Source organism: Phoenix dactylifera, chromosome 11, assembly GCF_051530095.1.
Source record: "Phoenix dactylifera cultivar Ajwa chromosome 11, Ajwa_hap1_PhDact_Kaust_v1.1, whole genome shotgun sequence".
NCBI classification, from domain to species: Eukaryota; Viridiplantae; Streptophyta; class Magnoliopsida; order Arecales; family Arecaceae; genus Phoenix; species Phoenix dactylifera.
The window spans coordinates 29,724-52,387 of NC_143200.1; the positions used below are offsets into that span (position 1 = coordinate 29,724).

The 22,664-nt window shown below is 46.1% G+C and overlaps 1 protein-coding gene across 19 annotated transcripts in view; it reads left to right on the top strand.

The window, feature by feature from the left end:
* Positions 1–22,664, top strand: part of LOC120104581 (WUSCHEL-related homeobox 4-like) — a 74,304-nt gene that overhangs the window by 5,233 nt on the left and 46,407 nt on the right. For 12 of the 19 annotated variants that reach the window (XR_016397738.1, XR_016397735.1, XR_016397734.1 and 9 more), the window contains 2 exons: positions 1–145; positions 1,694–22,664. The exon at positions 1,694–22,664 is cut by the window's right edge. The gene's annotated coding sequence lies outside the window, so the exon portion shown is untranslated. The other 7 variants (XM_088706220.2, XM_088706221.2, XM_088706216.2 and 4 more) reach the window with 2 other exon arrangements.

The following is a 22,664-nucleotide window of genomic DNA, read 5'->3' on the forward strand; positions in this document are numbered from 1 at the left end:
GTTGTCTTCTGAGCTATGCAAGGGCTTAATTATGTTAATGTCCGGCTTCAACACACTCACTTGACGGATACTGCCATCGCAGATATTGCTACTGTGGGTTTGGTAGTGAATTTCTTGCACTGGTTCTTTCTGCTTTTGATTATAGGTACTGCTTCAAATGGTTATTATTGGTCCTTGTTCCATTTCAGAAATTAGAGGTTTCACTTGGAATTTGACATATTTTCTATTTTCTTACACATCCATGTTTGCTATTCATATGCCTACTTAAAACTGGTTACTAGTACATTTTTGGATCAACAAGCATGCCATCTGAATTTTGAATGGTTCATATTCACTAGATTCGTTGTGGGCTTGATTGAAACTTTTAAAAATACTTTAAATGTTATGCATGCTAGTTGATACAAAATTGGCCATGCTCCATAGATGCAAAATGTAGTTTTTCAAGGCATCAGTCACTAATAAAATGCAGTAAGATCATGCTTCTTTTGTAGACAGATCACAAAATGTGTGCTCTCAAGTTCTCGGTATATACTTCTATAACTAAGTTGTGTTTGCACTTGTGTGTAGGAAGCAGAATTGTCGATCTAGGTATCAATTTGCTTTGGTATCTTGATTCTTATCCCCAAATTCTTAAAGCTTTCAACTCCTTGCACCAAAAATAATCTATTGCACTAATGTATCTTAAGGCAAATTCTACGTCACTTTTTGCACTATCTATAGGATGTTGCTTTGTGCCCCCTCACCCAGCTTTAACTGCTTCTGGCTTTCAAGCACATATCATCATCTATTGCTAAATGGCTCTTCAAGACAGTGCTTGAGTTCAATAACTTATGTACTATTTCTAGTTTGTGTAGTTTCAACTTGTGCTGTTCATGAAATATGTTTTGCAGTTTCTGTTATCAAATAAGTTTAGTGCAGTTTGGCCATATTGCTTCTGAATTTGGCTTTCAAGCACATATCATCATCTATTGCCAAATGGCTCTTTCAAGACAGTGCTTGAGTTCAATAACTTATGTACTATTTCTAGTTTGTGTAGTTTCAACTTGGCTGTTCATGAAATATGTTTTGCAGTTTCTGTTATCAAATAAGTTTAGTGCAGTTTGGCCATATTGCTTCTGAATTTAACTTTCTCATGTTGGAAGCAAGATATCTCATCAATCATTTGCATGAGGCACATATATAAGCTAGATTAGGTAGCATGTGAGCCAAGTGATGATGTTGAGACGCCCCCAGATATGAAAAGCTATAGGCTTGTATGCTGGATCCAAATAAGTTGGTTATTGGCATTTGTGATGTTGAACTTGTGTGCGCTAAATTATTATGCTTTCATCAGTACTACAAGTTACTATGCATATGCAACAACTTTTTTTTCGAGAGAGAAAGGAGGCCCACCTGCATTATAATTACCAATGTCCTAATGCTTGGGTGTGCACCACCCAAGAATTGAACCTAGAACCTCAAGTTGTTAAGTAGAGGGGTTTAACCATTGAGGGTAGCCCCAGTTCACGTATCTAACAACTGAAAACAAATAAAAACTGATCCTATCATGTTTTTTCACATTTGTCTGGCCTGTCATATATTCATAATAAATCCAAGTTATTACAAGATTATGACTAGTTTATGTTCGGTAGAGATACTTATATTTGCATTGTATAACACCTTCGCACAACTAAAATTATAACTTTTTATATAGGTGGTTGGTTGATGAAATTCGGGAAAGTGCACCTAAGGCAAGTTTACTTTGATTTCTACTTGATCTTTCTATACTAGTTTTTAGTGTTGGCATATATTTGCATGCTTGCAATGAAGCATGATTGTAACTCTTTATGTACTGATGGGATGCATGCATGATTTTCTTCATCATTTTTGGGCCCCTTAATGTCTTAATGTCGGACAGTCTCTCTGTGTGTATATTCACATACAAATAGATGTTTATATCTGCATTCAGGTGACCTTTGTCCTAATGATTATTTTTTTTAATTGTTGTGATGATGCTTACTTTCTTCTCCCTTGTGCTTTGAGCTTTGTTTTGTGTACTGACTGCAGCTATCATTTTAACGGGGACATAGTTCACAATGTTTGTATTTGGCTGACATCTAATGTGTCCTTTGACAACACATCCTTTTTATAAGAATATAAATTACTTTTCATTTTACTCTAGAAAGGTGGGCATGGTACTTTGGTAATTGTGGTTGTTATTATAGCAGTGTGCTTCTTTCTGTTTGCACTGAAGTTGAAATTGTGATGCAAGACTAATTATGGTTGGCCTACAAAGGCATAGGTGGACCAAAGGAATTAGGCAACGGTTTAGGTCAAGAAATCTCCCTGTTGTTCTATTACAGAGAAGGATGTTTTTTTGAAGATTGTAAAATTCAGGCCTGCCAAAAAATTATTCTAATCTCAATTCCCTTTATCTGATCTTTATCCTGATCTGTTTTCCATCACTCTAGATGAATATGCTACTGTGTCTCCTCCTGTTCAATGGTCTGATGGTGTTTCTCATTTGCATCTTTTCTTTTGAAGGACAATTGGTGATTACTTAATTTTGGAATGCTCTCTGATTTGTTATCTTCTCTTTCACAATTCAACCCTTCTTTATCTGGATAAAGCTCATTAGAGATGGTCTTCCGATGGATCTTTCACTGTCAATTCTTACTACAGATTTCTAAACTTTGATAATCTGGTCAAGAAGGAATTCTCTCCGATTTAGACATCTGTTATTTCTCTTAAGGTTAAAAATTTCAATTGGCTGGCTGTTAATGATAAATTATTGATTGATGAGAATCTCTTGAAAAGGCACCAGCAATTTTCCTCTAATTGTGATCTCTGCAATGCCGAAGGAAAATGGAGTTCACTAGTTCTTTAGGTGCCACCATAACAGAGGATTGTTGAAATTTATTAAAAACAGGTTATCTATAAAAGGTTTGTCTGGTCCTTTAGTGGGGTGAAAACAGATGTTATCCATATCTGTGTCTGTTTAATATTTGTATCTACATTTATATTCGCTGAAAAAAATATGGATACAAATATGGATATATTAATATCTGATCCAGATATAGATACAAATTGAATGTTAGTTATATTCGTATTTTTTATCCGAATATGGCTATAAATCATATTTTTTGGATATAAATTGGATCTTGAGTGGCATTCAATAATGAAAACTAACATAAGTGACCGCACATGATAAGACTAAACATTCATTATCTATCTAGATCGCACATGATGCATGGGTATAGTTTCTAAACCCTCATGGAGACCGACCTGGTCAAGGGTTCGAGTCACTAGTTTAACTGGATTTGCATTAAAATAAAATATTAATTTTCTACATATATAACTTTGATAAATTTAATAATGATATTAGTAACGTAAAAATGTTAATAGATTTTATAAATTTTCTACATCAACCATTACTCTTTAATTGCAACAAATATAAAAGATAATCATGAATTATCTATTTCTTGAGAGATTGTAAATAAAATATATGTATAAATAATAAAATGATATATATTCATTCTTTCATTTTTATCAAGGGGAAAGGATTGATAGTTATAAAAAATAAATAATTATTAAATACAAAGTGTTGTTCAAATCTGGCCTGAGGGTGACCACGCCGGAGGAGTCGAGGAAGCTGCCGGTCTGTGGAAGAAGAGGATAAGAGCCACCTCCCACTCGGCGGTGTACCTGCATAAAGATTTGCAGGATTTTAAATGAATAATGAGTAAGAAACCATGATATATGGGCATAAGTACTTTCCAACAACCATTAGCTCATAAATATCACGTCCAAACATGATGTTTATTATTCAGTAACGCTATATTTTACCACAGAAGTCTAGAGGTTTATGTAGAGAATATGTCATTTATATGCCACCTCCATAACAAGCAAAATGATGCACAATATTTGTAGGCACGCCATCATTGTTATCAGAATTGATATATGAAATTGCCTTCTTTTGTCTTTTGATGGACAAAAAGTATTCTTCCTTGTTGATTGCTAGGGAACATCTCAAGAGAGTTTCTCCACCTTTGCAAACAAGCTAGATTCTAATTTTGAATGCAACCAACAAAGCATGTTTTGCCCCTACAAATGTATTAACTCAATTCTCTCTTGAGGTAGATGTAACAACCCAGGACCTCACCCAAAATGGCTAGCCGGAAGGTATTATTTTTGTTCCTTGATCCTGTATAAGTATCCAAGATCTATCCAACGAATAACTGATGTGGGACTAAACATACGCCCGCACGGATCCTCACATTCTCTCTCCGTTCAAGCCCTAGCATCCTCGTCAGGCTAAGGGTTTAAATTCATTCAAATCTATTCACAAACATCACGATCGGCCCGTGGTCAGCTCCAATGGAATGTGCTGCAGTATCTCCTAGTCCACATAGATTATGGGCTGGGTCCGCTCTGATACCATTTGTAACAATGCAAGACCTCACCCAAAATGGCTAGCCGGAAGGTATTATTTGAGTTTCTTGATCCGGTATAAGTACTCAAGATCTACCCAGCGAATAATCGATGTGGGACTAAACACATGCCCGCACGGATCCTCACAGTGGAAGCTTGTTCAAGAAAGGAAACAAATTTTTAAACTAGTAGAAATTAAAATTCCAGTTTCAGTTTTAGCTTTCAAACAACTAAATCTTTTCTTTACTCTTGAAATTGAAAAATCTAAGGAGATTACTAGTTTTATGTTTTAAAAGCTTATCAGTAACATTTTGATCATTATGAAATTTAAGAAATCAATGGAACTTAAATGATGGGTACCCTAATTGCTTTAGCATGTCCAAATATTATTTAGATTTGGATCATATGACCCAAAGGATCAAATGATCTACAATCAAGATCTTATGATCGAAGTAATTTTAATCTAGGAATCCTATCTGGATTGCTGAAAGCCAATTTGATTCGGATTATACATTCTTGATGACTATGCTCATGGACATTACTTTCTTTTGATGATCGTAAGTGTATCATTAGAACGCACAATGCCTTTTGGTAGGAAAACATGCAGTGAGCAAGAACTTTTGGAAGTTTGGGAAAATGTTAATTAACAACCTATTTAATCAAAAAGTTAAGCCTGACATTACCATTAACCTAAAATAATACTCTGTTACAAGCTGACTTAGGTGAGCCATGAGACATCACGGAAGACAGAGAGGTTGGTTTTAATAGGTATGCTTCCTTTTATAGACTGGCTTAGGATGGTTTCTTTAATGCCAAGTCCTGGAAAGTTTGGATGCAGAGCCAAATAGGGTTTTTCCTGTTTCTTGGGCTGTTGTGGCAAATGCATTTAGGAGGCAACTTGAAAATGTTGCACCACTATCTGATGGAACTATTTCAAGACTGAAGGAGCTTTGATCTAAGAAGTCAATCATTGGCGAGTAGGAGCTTTCTAGAATTAGAGAATACTGGAAGTTTGCTCCTCTAGGAGCAAGATTCATATGAATGTAGTTACAAGCTTTTGACAATCATTCGGAAGACACATATGGGATTCATAGCTAAAAATCTAATGAATGAGCCCTATGCCTTTTAAATTAATTATAGAGTCAGACATGCTAAATATCTGGTTGGAGGGACTTTGTTCGGGATTAGATTCTCTCTTTACAAAAATAGCATCCCAATGTTGGAGGAGATGGAGAAAGTTTGATTTAGCTTTTATCTGGTGTAGATTTTAGATCTTCCATTGAAATATTGGATAAATTTTTTTGCCTAAGGCCCCATTTGGCAGAGTTGTTGACAGTAAAACTTTCGGAAGTAGAATTTTTTGAAGTAGAGCTTTTTGATGTAGAGCGTTTATAAAAAACTATTTGCTGTTTGGCAACTATATTTCTAAAGTGCTGTGAGACTTTAATATACATTTGGTAAACAAACTGAGAAAATACTTTTGGTATGATAAAATGACTAAAAGGATATTGCATAGTATTATACAACAAAGCATAATAAAATATAATATGTATTAATATATAAATATATAATATAGTTCATCGAAGTGCTGCCGGCTTCTTCATCGAAGCAACTAATTTCCTAAGGATTGATGAGCTTCCCAGTGATTTAGAGTGGATCTTGATGCGGTCAAGTTCTTTCAGCCATTTAGTGTTTTCATCTTAATATAAGAGAGAAACAATCTCAACTCTTGATGGAAAATTGAAATGTTTCAATCCTTGACAATAAACTTAATAATATTTTTAGTCATAGCCAAAGGATCTATTCATTTTTGGCGGAACAGATCTCAGTCCTTGAAGAGTCAAGCTAGCTGACCGCAACAAAAGACCTACTAGACATTCCTTACTGAACTAAAGAAGAAAACAAGTCAAGTTTGTCTTCCTTCCACAAGAACTGGGGACCAAGGCTCTTCTTGCTGCACACAGCAGGGCCAATGCTTTTCCCTCTCTTTAACTCAGTTCTTCTCCTATACATGCATTTCTCTTCTATTTTTGATTCATCCTCTCTTTGATTCTTCCATTCCCTCAATTTGCATATACATTCATAATCAGTACTAAGATATATTACTGCATCAATCAATGTTACTTTGATATCTAAAGATTTACACTGCGCACTCGTATCTTACCATGGGACAATAAAACCCCGAAGCAACACAGACTGGCAAAAACATGTATATGCAGATAATCAAAAAGGACAGGAGATGGAGAATATGCAGTATATCATTGGCATAGAATTAAGAATAGAAATGAGAACTACATGAAGTAATTAAAACAGCAACGTTTGATTGGACAATCATTGATAGCAATGGAACTCGATGAGTTAAAGAAGAGTGGACAAATAACACAATACGATAAAAAAGAAAAAGCTCTTAACCTTAAAACCTAAAGGGCAATTGAAAGAAACCAACCAAGGTGTCGACATATCTTTAGATGAAACAGAGAAATGAAACTTATGAAACTATATCAACTTAAGAAGGGCAGAAAAAAATCTCAACTCATAAATGAGAAATGCGATAATATTGGCATTGTCTTCTATCAAATTCCTAATGAGGCATCTAGCAACAGAACTTCTCACATGTGTATGTGGTTACTAAACGCTTTGCAATATTTAAACATCTAAAAGGTTTCATGTGCTTAAAAAACCTTATTAGAGGTTATAAAGTTACAACAATCACATGATTTTGATAACGACCTACCATGTGTTGGTAGAAATAAAGGTAAAAAAATATTTATATCTAAATAGGAACAATTTAAAATCAGTTATGAAAAAATTCTATTAGTAACAAGAAAAAAATTTCTAAAGAGCAATGATAGTGATAATAAACTACTGAGATGTTGATTTTCTTTTTCGTTTTTCAACCATCCATCTAGTTTCCTCCTTTGCCATCTGTCAGTTTCGCCGACTTGAACGATGCCAGCATCCAGCCATTCAATTTCTCTTTTCTTCTCCCACCTTTTAGAACGTCTTCTTCCACCCTTGAAGGTGTGGATCTCTCGGAGAAAACCCTAGTCGCACCTTCTTCCCTCTCATCTTCCCTGTTTCTACTTGGGTCACTGCTCACAGCTGCACGATCTTCCCCAATGTGATTACTTTAAGCTTGAATTTGTGACCGGATCCCTCTATAGAAATTTTTTAAATAATTATATCCCTACCATCATCACCATCCAACCAAAGAAACCCTAATCCAATATCCAAAACTCCCAAATCACAAGCAAGCAATTAGGGATTTGAGGGAAGCATTGCGAAGAGAGGAGGGAGGGCTTGGGGTCGGAGGAGGCAGGGAATCTTGACTGAGATTCGGAGAGGGATCAGAGATCTGACCTATAGAAATCAACCGATTTGAGCTTGCTGGAGGTGATCATGGTTTCCGGAGAGAGGAGGGAGACGATCAACTTGGAGGTCCGGTGGAAGGAACGGACATCGCTGGAGCAGATTTGCTGTCTTCCGTCCCGAACGAGCGAGTGAATCGACGGCCGGAGGTCGGCGATCGGTGCGGCGCTACAAATCAAGAGGACATCCAAATCCCATTCTTGTTGGGAGCCGGCGATGACTTCTCCCCTCTGGCTCTCGGACGAAGCCACTGCTCACAGCTTCACGTTCTTCCCCAGGGTAATTACTTTAAGCTTGAATTTGTGACCGGATCCCTCTACAGGAATTTTTTAAATCATTATATCCCTACCATCATCACCATCCAACCAAAGAAACCCTAATCCAAGATCCAAAACCCCCAAATCACAAGCAAGCAATTAGGGATTTGAGGAAGCATTGCGAAGAGAGGAGGAAGGGAGGGTTTGTGGTCGGAGGAGGCAGGGAATCTTGACTGAGATTCGGTGAGGGATTAGAGATCTGACATGTAGAATCAACCGATTTGAGCTTGCTGGAGGCGATCATGGTTGCCGGAGAGAGAAGGAAGACGATCAACTTGGAGGTCCGGTGGAAGGAACGAACGTCGCTGGAGCAAATTTGCTGTCTTCCGTCTCGGACGAGTGAGTGAATCGACGGCCGGCGCTCAGCGATCGGCGCGGCGCTACGGATCCAGAGGACAGATCCAAATCCCGTTCTTCTTAGGAGCCGGCGGTGACTTCTCCCCTTTGGCTCTAGAACGAAGCCACTGCTCACAGTTGCACGTTCTTCCCCAATGTGATTACTCTAAGCTTGAATTTGTGATCGGATCCCTCTACAAGAATTTTTTAAATCATTATATCCCTACCATCATCACCATCCAACCAAAGTAACCCTAATCCAAGATCTTAAACCCCCAAATCACAAGCAAGCAATTAGGGATTTGAGGGAAGCATTGCGAAGAGAGGAGGAAGGGAGGGTTTGGGGTCGGAGGAGGCAGGGAATCTTGACTGAGATTCGGAGAGGGGTCAGAGATCTAACCTGTAGAAATCCGATTTGAGCTTGCTAGAGGTGATCATGGTTTCTGGAGAGAGGAGGGAGACGATCAACTTGGAGGTCCGATGGAAGGAACGGATATCGCTTGAGCAGATTTGCTGTCTTCCGTCCCGGACGAGCGAGTGAATCAACGGCCGGCGGTCGGCGATCAGCGCGGCGCTACGGATTGAGAGGACAGATCCAAATCCCGTTCTTCTTGGGAGCCGGCGGTGACTTCTCCCCTCTGGCTCTCGAATGAAGCCGTGCTTGAGGGAGAACTCGCTGGTTATAGAGCCCTCTTAGGGAAGATCGGCGCCATTTGAAAGAGAGCGTGAGCGAGGATGGGTGTTGAGGAGGAGAGGCGGCACCTGGTGGGCATGATCGGAGGACTCTGCCTTGTGGAGATGAAGCCCAAGGCTGGTCTGCCTATTTTCACCAAGACATAATAGGTTGAGACCGATGTTAACACTTATGTGAAAGAAATAACAAAAAAACTCCGCACGAGGACAGAAAGGTGACTAAGGGCTCTTTAGTGAGAGAAACTCTCGCATAGAGTGAGAAAAGGCTTTGGTAAAGACAACTCCCCTCAGATGCGCTTTGTGGCTATTAGGGTGTCCTGCATAGCTTACCAGATATGGATGGCTAGAAACGCCCGAGTTTTTGGCGAGCTTAGTCCGTCCCCACGGTTCATGATGGAGCGGGCTCGGGCACAGGCAGCAGAGTTCCTTCATGCAGGTTTGGATTATAGACATTTGACAGCTCAAGACACTTGGGGCCTCCACACTGCTTCGGCAGCTTCTCATACGGTGTGACTTGCCTCGGCCGAGCCCTCTGGAATTTGGCTTGGCGGGCTGGGGTGCTCATCATCCCTCCCCTCTTGGAGAATACCCTTGTCCTCAAGGGTGTCGTCGAGCAATGGACTTCGTTCCGAGATAATGAGTCGGCCACCTTATTCTCCTTTCCTAGTTGATAAACAATGTCATAATCAAAGCCAAGTAATTTTACCAGGAATTTTTGTTGCTCCGGAGTCACGATTTTCTGTTGTAGAAGGTGTTGAAGAGCTTGCTGGTCGGTGACAATGGTGAAGCGCCTCCCTAGAAGGTAGGGCCTCCAAATTTTACCGCGAGCAGCTCCCTTGCGTACGTGCTCCATGCCATTTTTTTGTGGTCTAAGTGCTTTTGAAATGTAAGCCAATGGCTGCTTGTCTTGAGCTAGGACTGCACCAATCCCGTCATTGCTTGCATCAGTGAAAACTTGGAATGGCTTGCTGAAGTCAAGTAATGCAAGCATAGGGGTCTGAGTCATGGCTTGTTTGAGATCTTCAAATGCTCGGCGGGCTGCAGGGGTCTATTCAAACCCATCCTTCTTCAGCATGGCCGTGAGTGGCTTTGCAATGAGGCCATAGCCCTTGACAAACCGTCGGTAGTAACCGGTGAGTCCTAGGAATCCCCTCAAGGCCGAAACATCTTTGGGCAGCGGCCAATCCGTCATGGCCTCAATTTTTCGGGTGTCCACCTGAACACCATCCCCGGATACTACATGCCCAAGGTAATCAAGTTCGGTCTGAACAAAGGCGCACTTGGAAGGCTTAATGAAGAAGTGATGTTCTTCCAAGGTGCGCAAGACTAGATCTAGGTGCCGCATGTGTTTTTCTAGGGTCTTTGAATAGATCAAGATGTCGTCGAAGAAGACAATTACAAACTTACGAAGGTGCGGCATGAATACCTGGTTCATGGCTGCTTGGAAGGTCGACGGTGCGTTGCATAGGCCAAATGGCATGACCAAGTATTCGAAGTGGCCGGAGTGGGTGCGGAACGCCGTCTTGTGAACATCTTCATCGCGCATCCTTATTTGGTGATAGCCGGCCCGAAGATCCAACCTTGTGAAGAACCTTGCGTCGTGGAGCTCATCGAGCATTTCGTCCATGGTAGGGATTGGAAACCGGTCCTTGATGGTAGCCTCGTTCAAGGCCCTATAATTGGTGCAAAACCTTCAAGATCCGTCCTTCTTTCTCACCAAAAGAACTGGTGATGAAAATGGGCTAGTACTTGGCCGGATTATCCCTTGTTTCAGCATGTCTTCAACCTGTCTTTCAATTTTCCCTTTTTGAAAATGCGCATACCTATAAGGTGGTACATTGATTGGCTTGCTTTCCTCCTTAAGGCGAATGGGGTGATCGAAGGCACGTCTTGGTGGGAACGTGGTTGGCATTTCAAGGACGCCACGGTGAGCTTCAAGTAGTCTTTGGACTTGCGGCAGCAAGCCCTGCAGTTCTTCTTTTGGCTGCGGTTGAGGTTCCCCCACAGCCTCTCCTTGGTTGAACAAAATGATGGCAAAGCATAGAGCTCCTCCTCGGCACAAGCGCTCGATCATGTTGGCTTCGCATGGCCGAACTTCTTTGTGGTGGAGTGCTGTCTATAGCTTTTTTCCATTGAGTCGGAACTCCATGGTCATGGTGTTGTAGTCCGTGACTACCTTCCCGATGCCTCGAAGCCATGCGTTGCTAAGGACTACATCCAAGCCGACAAGTTGGAGCACATGCAAATCAGCTGAAATTCTTACCCCTTGGATGTTGAGCCGAACGTCCTGGACGACCTCTTGGCACTTAAGCCTTTCGCCGCTTGCCACCTTCACTTCAAAGGGCTCGGTAGCTACTCCTCTAAGACCCACTCGTTGAAGGGCTCCCGGGTTGATGAAGTTATGGGAGGACCCATTGTCAACGACCAATGACACTTCATGCTTGCCGACCCATGTAGTCATCCTCATGGTTGAAGGCCTTTGGATCCCGGTGAGCGCATGCAAGGATAACTTGGCATCCTTTGGTAGGGGGCTGATGGAATTGGCTTCAATGGGATCATCCTCGATGGTGCTGCCGTCGAAAGTGGCTGCAGCATCGTCTTCGGCCTCGTCCTCGCTGCTATCGATGTGGATCACATAGGATTGACCCGGCTTGCAGCTTGGCCTTTCTCCCATTTGGCACCGCATTTGAAGCACAACCCCTTCTTGATGTATTCCTGCAATTCATCGTGGCTGAGCCTCTTGACTTCCGGGTGTTGCTGTTTTGAGGAGCTCGTGGTTGCAGGTTGGGTTTTGGTTGGCGGCGGATTGGCATGGTTGCGGTTAGAGCTTTTCTTGGCAGGGCGCCGGTCGTTGGAGCCGCTTTGGTCAAGGATTTCCGCCATCCTCATTGCGTCTTCAAGGCGAGTGGGCTGCTTGAGCTTTAGTTCCTTGGCAAGCCAAGGTTTGAGCCCATCTACAAAGGTGCCAAGTAGTGCCTCTTCCGACCAACCTTCCACCATAGTTTGGAGTTGGCGGAATTCATCGATGTATGCTTGCACCTTGTCGTCTTGCTTCAATTTGGCCAATTGGCCGTGGTGATTGATGGTTGGTGAAGGCCCCCATTGGTTTATGAACTCCTGCACAAAAGCCGTCCACCCCAAGTAGTTCCCTCTTTTTCATAGATATTTCTAAGCCACCTCTACCACCTATTGGCTCTCCCCTCTAGATGGTAGCTAGCTAAAGTCACCCTTTCTTTCCTAGGGATCTCATAGACTTGGAAGTATTGCTCGACCTTATCGAGCCATTTGTATGGATCTCCTCCAAAAGATGGAAATTCTATTTTAGGCTTCCGGACCCCTCTCATGTGGACCGAAAACCCTAACATCTTTTTCATGAGCCACCCGTTCCCCTCTCCTTCCCTCATGCTCATGTCGGCCATGAGGCCTCCAAGGGTTGGGACTCCTCACGGGTTCCCTCATATGCCTTTCCATGCTTCTTGGCCGATCCTCCATAGGGATGCCATCGGCCCATCTATCAACAAACTCATCACCACATTCAACTCTTCCTCCTCTTCTCCTATCTTCTCTCATTTTTCTTTCTCCTTCATTCACTCCGTTTTCTTTTTCTGCAAACCGCCTCTCTAGCCTTTCTATGTTGGCATTCCCTTCTCTCCTCATGGTGGCCAAGGTGGTCACCAAGTGTTCCAACACCCGGCTAACTTCGGCATTGTTATTTTCCATGGTTTCAAGGAGCCGTTGCGGGCTGAATGAGTCACTACCCGACTCCATGAAGTTCTTACCCCTTACAATCAGATTTTTACAGATTTTAACGGAATTTTCAGATCTGATTTTCAGACCTCTAAACGTACGCAATGAAGAGTTTAGATCTGAAAAGATAGAGGGATACCCTTGAGATCGTCCTTGGATTTGGACTGAAGCCGATCACCCGACGATCTCCGTTGAAGCCTCTCAATAAAAGCACCAGTGTTGGCCCGCGGGGTTTTGCGGTCCCAAACCCCGTGCCAAGGTTTGGAAGTGGATGTGTTGTTGGGACCGACTTGAAGTGGGTATCACGCTCTTCTTCTTGCTGCCTTGGAACCACGCCGTGTGCTATTGCTCATGGCTGCCGGCGATGGGAAAGAATCAATGGTTGGGGCTCAATAATGAAAGGGAAATTGACTCTATTCCAATAAGCAACGATTACAAGGACTCTTGGCAAGATCCGGAAGGAACCTTGCCACGCCTAAAACAATCTAAGGGGAGTTGATGTTCTCCACCTTAGCCCAAGCCTTTCGGCCGAATGAAAACAAAGGGGTACAACCCTTGACACAATACTTGAATTCAAATGATGGTGGATCGATGCTGACTAAGGGCCCTAATGGCTCCTTATATAGGCCGAGTGCCTTGGCTTATTCGGGACTTAATTCAAATGATAAAGACTTCCTAACTTGACCGCAAAGGGTCTAACTAAACTTGGCCCTATTGGCCTTGTGCTGGAATGAATTGGGCGCTCGGGATTCACTGCCTGGTTGGCCGGGGCGTGTGTTCTGTGCGGATGCTGCCACCTGCCCGCGCTTTGGCTTGATCCTGATCTCGGTTGGCTGGCTGGATAATCTTTTGGGTTGCGCTTCCTGATTTGCCGTGATGCGCCTCCTGATTTCCCGGGATGCGCTGCTGTTGCCCTTGCTCCCGCGGATTGCTGGCGTGGCCTCCTGTCGTGCGTTCATCTCGCGGCCTGATGCATCTTGGCCGTCTATATCTTTGCCTGCCAGATCTTTATGGAAGAACCAGCAGGCTCCTCCGTTGATTCTGCGCGTTCTCTTTCCTTGTTTGGCCCTGCGCTTGTGCTTGGATTTCCGCCATGTGTCTCGGTCGGCTGGCTTTGGCCGGGCGTTGCCTTGCGGGGCCTTTCCTTGTTTGCTCTCACGCGCGGATGATTGCCACTTGTCCCTTGGTCGCGCCTTTGGCTTGGCCGACCGTAGCTTTCTTTGTTTGGCTCTTGGGCGCGCATGCGCTGGCTGGTCCGGGCTCAATGTGCGCGGGCTCGATTGGCTGGATGTGTCTTTGGTTGGGTTTGACCCGTGCGCTGGCCTTGAACCTGTTTGGCTTGGATGCGCTCAGCCGGATGCAGCCTCGGCCGAGCCTTGCACTCAGTGTGCCTTCTATGCGCGCGCACACTTATGCGTGTGCATGGGCTGGTGCCTCTGGTTGCCGCTCATGTCCATGCCCATGTCCAATGCGCGCGCAACCCACTGTTGTGGGTGCGCCAAGTGTTGGTGAGGAATGAGGAGGCGGCCTGGCTGTGCATTGGTCGTCCCCGATCATGGTGAGGTTCGGGCGCGCCAGGAGGGCGCGAGCGCAGGCCGCCAGGCCCGCACTGGTGTGCGTGGCGCTGGGTTGGCCTGGCGCTCGGGCGCGGGCCGACCCGGCTTCTGCTCGTGCGCGCGGCTGGCCGTTGGGCGCGGAGATGGCCACGCGCTTCTGGGCATCGGGCGCAGGACCGTGCGCAAGCGGGCCCGCACGCGGAGAGCTGCGCGCAGGCGGGCGCGTTGTTACGGACCCCAAGAAGGCCACCCGCGAAAGAGCATCAACCAGCCGAGCTTTGAAGCATTTGGCCGAGCCCAAACTCGGCCAACTCCAAGAAGCAGCCAATATCCACTGCTTGGAGGTCTGCCCAAGTAGTGGACAGCAGCCGGCTCAGCCCCGCACAGGCCATGCCCAGCGCCCGTGCGAGGTTTTGGGCCAACAACAGCAGCAGCGCGCGGCCAACCGCGCGCCTAGGCCGCATCAGCCGCGCGCAGTGCTGTGGGCGCGCGCAGGCCCCTGCACGCCCATCCAGACCGCGCGCGTCCCAGCAGTGTGCGCCTCGGCGCGCACCAGCCTAGCAACGCGCGCCCCTGGGCACGCCCAACCATCAGCCAGGCCGGCCAACGCCCTAGCGCCAGGCCGACCCGAACCTCGTCCTGACTGGATCTAGGCGAGGTTCTGGCACCAGAACCTCGCCCCAGCCAAAGAGGCCTGGTGCACTGTCAGGACACCAACCCACGCCGCGCCATGGTGGAGAACATCACTCCCCTTAGATTGTTCTTAGGATAGGCAAGGACACTTCCTGTCCGTTGGCCAACTATTCCTTGTAATTCCGTTGCCCTCTTGGAATTGAATCTCAGTTTTCTCCCTACATCATTGATTCATTTCCCTTGCCGAATCCCTTGTGTGGACTAGCTTAGGTAAAAGCCAAAGGCAACAAGAAGAGTTGCGTTACCCACAAGTCGGTCCCAAGGCACAAGCCAACCGAACCACATCAACCTTTGGGCGATTAGGTCAGGGATCGGGATCGCAAGTCCCCGGGTACCCAACACTGGTGCTTTCATTAAGAGAATTCTTCAAGGAGATCGTCGGGAGCTCGACTAGTTGAGACCCACGGAAGGTCGATCTCAAGAGGTAACGCATTCTCTTTCGGATCTACATTGTTCATTGCAATCCTTATGAGATCTGAAAATTAGATCTATAATCTTCATTGTATATGTGTGAGATCTAGTTTGGGGTTAGTATTTTTATCTTGTGGTGAGAGAGTTTCTTGTAAAAGAGACCGGATTGTTCTTCACTTTGCTCAAAAACTAGGGACTTTGCCATATAGGGAGGCTACTGGTAGTACCCGGCAATGTGCAACCCAATTATTCGATGCTAGAGAGCTAAAAAGCCGGCATGGGTGAGGCTACTGGTAGTAGCTCGTGTCGTAACCGCTCTTCACGGGATAGGAAGCAAGTGATCCAACAAGACGAATCTCGTTGGGTTGAGTGCTTAAAAATTCTATAATTTTTATCATCCTTGTACAACCCGCAAGGGTATTTGCATTTGCTTTGTAACACTACTCATTGGAGGGCTGGATCATCCTTTGGGTGACGGCCATCAGAGGTTTGGAGTGGTTTTCACAAGGGAAAAAAATAGAAGAGTGGTGATGGAGTCGGGTGGAGATTCTAACAACCAAAAGTTGATGGAAGCCATAGAAGGGAGTAGTGCTAGGCTAAGCAATGTCTTGGAGAATGTGATGGAGACATTGGCCGCCATGAGGAGGGAGGGCAATGCTAATGCCGAGAGGTTAGAGAGAAGATATGGAGAAAAAGAGAGTAATGGTAGTGATGGTCTTCAAAATGAGAGAAAAAGAAGAGGGAATAGAATAGAAAGAGGAGAACAAGCATTTGAAAGATGGGCCGATGGTATCCAAGAGGAGGATCGGCCAAGAGAGTATGAAGGGGAAGAAAGTGAGCCCCAAAGAAGTCCTCTACATCGAAGGCCTTATGGCCGGAGAGAACGGGAGGAAAGGAGAAGAAGAGATGAAGATGATGATGTTAGGGTTTTGGATCATCATGAAAGGATCCGAAAATCGAAGATTGATTTTCCTACATTTGGAGGAGGAGATCCATATGAATGGCTAGACAAAGTGGAGCAATACTTCCTAGTGTATGAGAGCTCTAGAGAGGAGAAGGTGACTTTAGCTAGCTACCACTTAGAGGGGAGAGCCAATAGGTGGTGGAGGTGGCTAAGGAGCATCTATGCTAGAGAGGAAAATCGGTTGGGATGGACAGAGTTTGTAGACGAGTTCTTGAAGCAATGGGGACCATCTCCAACCATCAATCATCATGGCCGATTGGCCAAATTGAGGCAAGAAGGCAAAGTGCAAGACTACATCGACCAATGCCGCCAACTTCAAATAATGGTAGAAGGGTGATCCGAAGAAGCACTCCTTGGCACTTTTGTTGATGGGATCAAGTCATGGCTTTCCAAGGAGATCAAGCTCAAGCAGCCCACACGCCTTCAAGATGCAATGAGAATGGCCGAAATCCTAGACCAAAGTGGCTTCCATGACCGGCGGCCAACCAAAGAACCATCCAACCGCAAGGACTCCAATCCCTTGCGAATGAAGCCTCAACATTCTACATCAACATCCTCTCAACAACAACCCAATGAAGTGAAAAGATTGTCCCGAGAAGAGCTCCAAAAGTTCTTCGACAAGGGCCTATGTTACAAGTGCGGCAAAAAGTGGGAGCAGGGCCACCGCTGCAACCGTGGCCAAGCATTTGTGATTGATCTTGAGGACACCAAAAATTCTGAAGGAGCAGAAAATTCTGATGGGGATCATCATGATGACTCCTCATCCGAAGGTGACACCGGGCGTGCCTTCATGATCCAAGAAGACAACCACTCAAGTCCCATTACCAAAGATTCAGCTGCAGCCATTGCGGCAACAGCAGAAATTTCAGCAACCGAGCATGTCCCCACTCCTGGCACTGAGGGAAATCCAATCCCTTTTGCTGCTCAACCTGCAGAAATATCAACCATCGAAGAAGAGTCCACTTGCATTGCCATCAGCGGCGCCGATTGGAGAATTTGGAACCGGATTCGAGAAGCCACCAAACTCGACGGTCGAGCACGAGAGATCATAGAAAAGATGGAAGCCGCAGCTGAGGGAGTGGCCAACTTCAAGATCCGAGATGGTCTCATCCTATACAAGGGGTATGTCTATGTTCCCGATGTTCCAAACTTAAGAAAGGACATACTAGATCACTTCCATAGTAGCAAAGAAGGAGGCCATTCAGGGTGGGTTCGCACATATGTGCGCATCAAGCATTTCTTCTTTTGGGAGGGATTAAAATCGGAAGTCAAAAAATTGGTGACCCAATGTGATGTTTGTCAAGCCATCAAATATGACCTTAGGGCACCTCCGGAACTCCTACAACCCCTTCCTATACCCGGGATGATTTGGGAAGACCTATCCATGGATTTCGTAGAAGGCCTTCCTCTTAGCCATGGGTATGAAGTTATCATGGTGGTGGTAGATAGGCTTAGCAAGTATGCACACTTCATAAGCATCAAACACCCCTATACCGCCAAGACCATAGCCAAGGCCTTTGTAGAAGTCATAGTCCGGTTACATGGCATTCCAAGGACCATCATCTCCGACCGAGACCGAATCTTCCTAAGTGATTTTTGGAAGGAGATGTTCACTCTACAAGGTGCAAAGCTCAAGGCAAGTTCATCCTACCACCCTCAAACGGATGGACAAACTGAAGTGGTCAACCGGACATTGGAGCAATACTTGAGATGCTTTTGCCACAATCAACAAAGCAAATGGGAGTACTTAGCATGGGCCGAATTTTGGTACAACACAACACATCATTCGGCCATCAAAACAAGCCCCTTCCAACTTGTCTACGGTCGGCCTCCACCAACAATGGCATCCTATGAAAGAGGCACCGCCCGTACCCATGAAGTTGAGCAACAACTAATAGCAAGAGACGAAGCTTTAGCCAATGCAAAGCGGGAACTCATGAAGGCTCAACAACGCATGAAGAGGTACTATGACCAAAAGCATCGAGAGGTAACATTTGAACCTGGGCAATATGTTTATTTGAAGATTAGTCCAAGAAAGCAAAAGGCCCTTAGAAAAAAGTTTAGCTTCAAATTATCAAAAAAATATTATGGGCCCTTCAAAATTCTTGAAAGAATTGGGAATGTTGCATACTGGTTGGAGTTGCCTCCTACTTCACAACTCCATCTGGTATTCCACATCTCTTGGTTGAAGGAAAGGGTGGGAGACCCCGCTCTCATTGAGCTGGAGCTACCCACTTTTGATGAAGAAGGTCGACTACTCCATCCTCATGAAGCTCTTAACTATTGGATATGGAGGAGAGATAGACATCGAAGACCGATTTGGCAAGTGCAAATACATTGGCATGGTACTCCCCAAGAAGAAGCAACGTGGGAAGATTATGAAGAAATTCAAAAAAGATACGTGGACTTCATCCTTGAGGACAAGGATGCTCTCCAAGGGGGGGAATGTTACGGACCCCAAGAAGGCCACCCTCGAAAAAGCATCAACCAGCCGAGCTTTGAAGCATTTGGCCGAGCCCAACCTCGGCCAAGTCCAAGAAGCAGCCAATATCCACTGCTTGGAGGTCTGCCCAAGCAGTGGACAGCAGCCGGCTCAGCCCCGCGCAGGCCATGCCCAGCGCCCGCGCGAGGTTGTGGGCCAACCACAGCAGCAGCGCGCGGCCAACCGCGCGCCCAGGCCGCAACAGTCGCGCGCAGTGCCCTGCGCGCGCCCACAGCAGCTGCCATGTGTCACGGCCTCCTGCTTCAGACCGGGCGCATGTCTCCATGGCTGCAGTGCTTGGTCGGGCGCCACTTGGACTTCGGCCAAATCTTTGCCTTATTTGTTGGGCGCACATGTGCCAAATGTTGTGCACCTGTTTGGCCCACCCTTGGCTGACTTGGGCGCAATGTGCGCGGACTTGAACTTGGCTGTCGCCCTTGACCCGCTTGCTTGGATTGAGCTCGGCCACTCGGTCGGCTGTCCGGTCCTTGGACTTGTCGCGCTCGGATCTTCTTCTGTGCGCGCGCGCTTAGGTGCGTGCGCACGGGCTGGTGCCCTTGGACATCACCCATGACCATGCCCTTCAGTGGCATGCGTGCAGCCGGGTGCTGCGCGTGTGCTGGATGCTGGCGCGGCGTGGGCTAGTGTCCTGGCAGTGCACCGGGCCTCTTTGGCTGGGGCAAGGTTTTGGTGCCAGAACCTTGCCTGGATCCAGTCAGGGCGAGGTTCGGGTCGGCCTGGCGCTGGGGCGTTGGCCGGCCCGGCTGATGGTTAGGCGCGCGCTGCTGGGCTGGGGCGCGCCGAGGCGCACACTGCTGGGACGCGCGCGGAGGGCCGCGCGCTGCTGCTGTGGTTGGCCCAGAACCTTGCGCGGGTGCTGGGCATGGCCTGCACGGGGCTGAGCCGGCTGCTGTCCACTGCTTGGGCAGACCTCCAAGCAGTGGATATTGGCTGCTTCAAGCACTTGGCCGAGGTTGGGCTCGGCCAAATGCTTTGGATTGGGGCTCGGCGGACTGAGGTCTCCATCATTCCCCCCTCCTTGGAGAATACCCTTGTCCTCAAGGGTAGCATCAAGGACGGGACTTCCTTCCTTGCGTGACAACGCATCCGCAACCTTGTTTTCCTTTCCTGGTTAGTAAATGATATCATATTCAAAGCCAAGAAGTTTTACCAGGAATTTTTGCTGATCCGGAGTGACAATCTTTTGTGAGGAGATGCCGAAGAGCTTGTTGATCGGTCACGATGGTGAAGCGCCTCCCAAGCAAGTATGGCCTCCAAATCTTGACCGCATGGACCACGGCTAGCATCTCCCGGGCGTAGGTACTCCATGCCTTCTTTTGGGGTCCGAGGGCTTTAGAAATATAGGTCAGAGGCCTCTTGTCTTGTGCTAGGACCGCACCAATACCTTCATTGCTTGCATCCGTGTATACTTGGAATGGTTGGTTGAAGTTTGGAAGGGCAAGCACCGTGGTTTGAGTCATGGCTCTCTTGAGATCTTCAAATGCTTGCTTTGCGGCTGAAGTCCACTCAAACCCATCTTTCTTTAGCATGTTGGTGAGGGGCTTGGCAATGAGGCCGTAATCCCTCTCAAATCTTCTATAGTAGCCAGTGAGGCCTAGGAATCCCCTCAAAGCTGAAATATCTTTGGGCAAAGGCCAATCGGTCATGGCCTCTATCTTGCATGGATCCACTCTCACGCCTTGGCCGAAGACAATGTGCCCAAGATACTCAAGTTCTTCTTGCATGAAAGCGCACTTAGAAGCCTTGATGTAGAAGTTATGCTCTTCCAAGATGCTCATGACTAGATCTAAATGCTTCATATGTTCCTCATGGACTTTGAGTAGACTAATATGTCGTCAAAGAAAACAATCACAAATTTCCGGAGGTGAAGCTTGAGTACCTTGTTCATGGCCGCTTGAAAGGTTGATGGTGCATTACATAGGCCAAAAGGCATGACGAGGTACTCATAGTGGCCGGAATGGCTGCGGAAGGCCGTCTTGTGGATGTCTTCCTCCCTCATTCTAATTTGATGGTAGCCGGCTCTTAGATCCAATCTTGTGAAGTACTTTGCGCCATGGAGTTCGTCCAACATTTCATCCACCATGGGTATAGGAAAACGATCCTTGATAGTGGCTTCATTCAAGGCTCGATAATCCGTACAAAACCTCCAAGATCCATCCTTCTTCCTTACCAAGAGAACCGGTGAGGAAAACGGACTTGTACTTGGGCAGATCAACCCTTGCTTCATCATCTCTTCAACTTGCCTTTCGATTTCACCCTTTTGGAAGTGAGCATACTGGTAAGGTGGTACATTGATGGGCTTGCTTTCATCCTTGAGTCGGATTGGATGATCAAAAGGATGTTTAGGTGGAAGATTGGTCGGCATCTCTAGGACTCCTTGGAACAAGGAGTTGGCGCACTTGAAGTGGAAGGTCGCTCATCTCTTCAATTGGCTGTGGTTGAGGTCCCCCCGCAGCCCCTCCTTGGTTGGCCATAACCACGGCAAAGCATAAAGCTCCCCCACGGCATAGCCTTTCTAGCATGTTAGCCTCACAAGGCCGGACCTCCTTGGGATGAAGTGCTGTTCAAACTCTCTTGGTGCCGATTTTGAACTCCATTGTCATTGTGTTGTAGTCGGTGGCTACTTTTCCCACACTTCGAAGCCATGCGTTGCCTAGAACCACATCTAAGCCAACTAGCTGTAGAACATGTAGATCAGCCAATATGCGGACTCCTTGGACATTGAGCCGAACATCCTTCACAATTTCTTGGCATTGGAGTCGCTCACCACTTGCAACCTTCACATCAAAGGGTTCGGTGGCTGCCCCCTTGAGTCCAATCCTTTGTAATGCATCTGGATTGATGAAGTTAAGAGAGGACCCGTTGTCAACAAGAAGGGACACCTCATGTCTTCCGATCCATGCCATCATCCTCATAGTAGATGGGCGTTGCACTCCGAATAGTGCATGCAAGGAAACTTCAGCATTTTCGTGGGCGGATCTAGTGGCTTCAGCTTCATAGTTCTCTTCATCAAGGGGGCTACCTTCGGAGGATGATGTAGCACCTTCATCGGCCTCATCTTCGCTGCTCACAAGGTGGATGGCGAAGGATTGGCCGGGCTTGCATTTGTGGCCTTTCTCCCATTTGGTACCACACTTGAAGCATAGGCCTTTCTTGATGTACTCTTGCAACTCCTCTCGGTTGAGTTTTCTAACTTCATGTTGCTGTGGTTTGGAGGAAGTTGCTGCAGAATTTTGAGGCTTCATTCGCAAGGGATTGGAGTCCTTGCGGTTGGATGGTTCTTTGGTTGGCCGCCGGTCATGGAAGCCACTTTGGTCTAGAATTTCGGCCATCCTCATTGCATCTTGAAAGTGTGTGGGCTGCTTGAGCTTGATCTCCTTGGAGAGCCATGACTTGAGCCCATCAACAAGGAGTGCTTCTTCGGACCACCCTTCTACCATTGTTTGAAGTTGGCAGCATTGGTCGATGTAGTCTTGCACTTTGCCTTCTTGCCTCAATTTGGCCAATCGGCCATGATGATTGATGGTTGGAGATGGTCCCCATTGCTTCAAGAACTTGTCTACAAACTCCGTCCGTCCCAACCGATTCCCCTCTCTAGCATAGATGCTCCTTAGCCACCTCCACCACCTATTGGCTCTCCCCTCTAAGTGGTAGCTAGCTAAAGT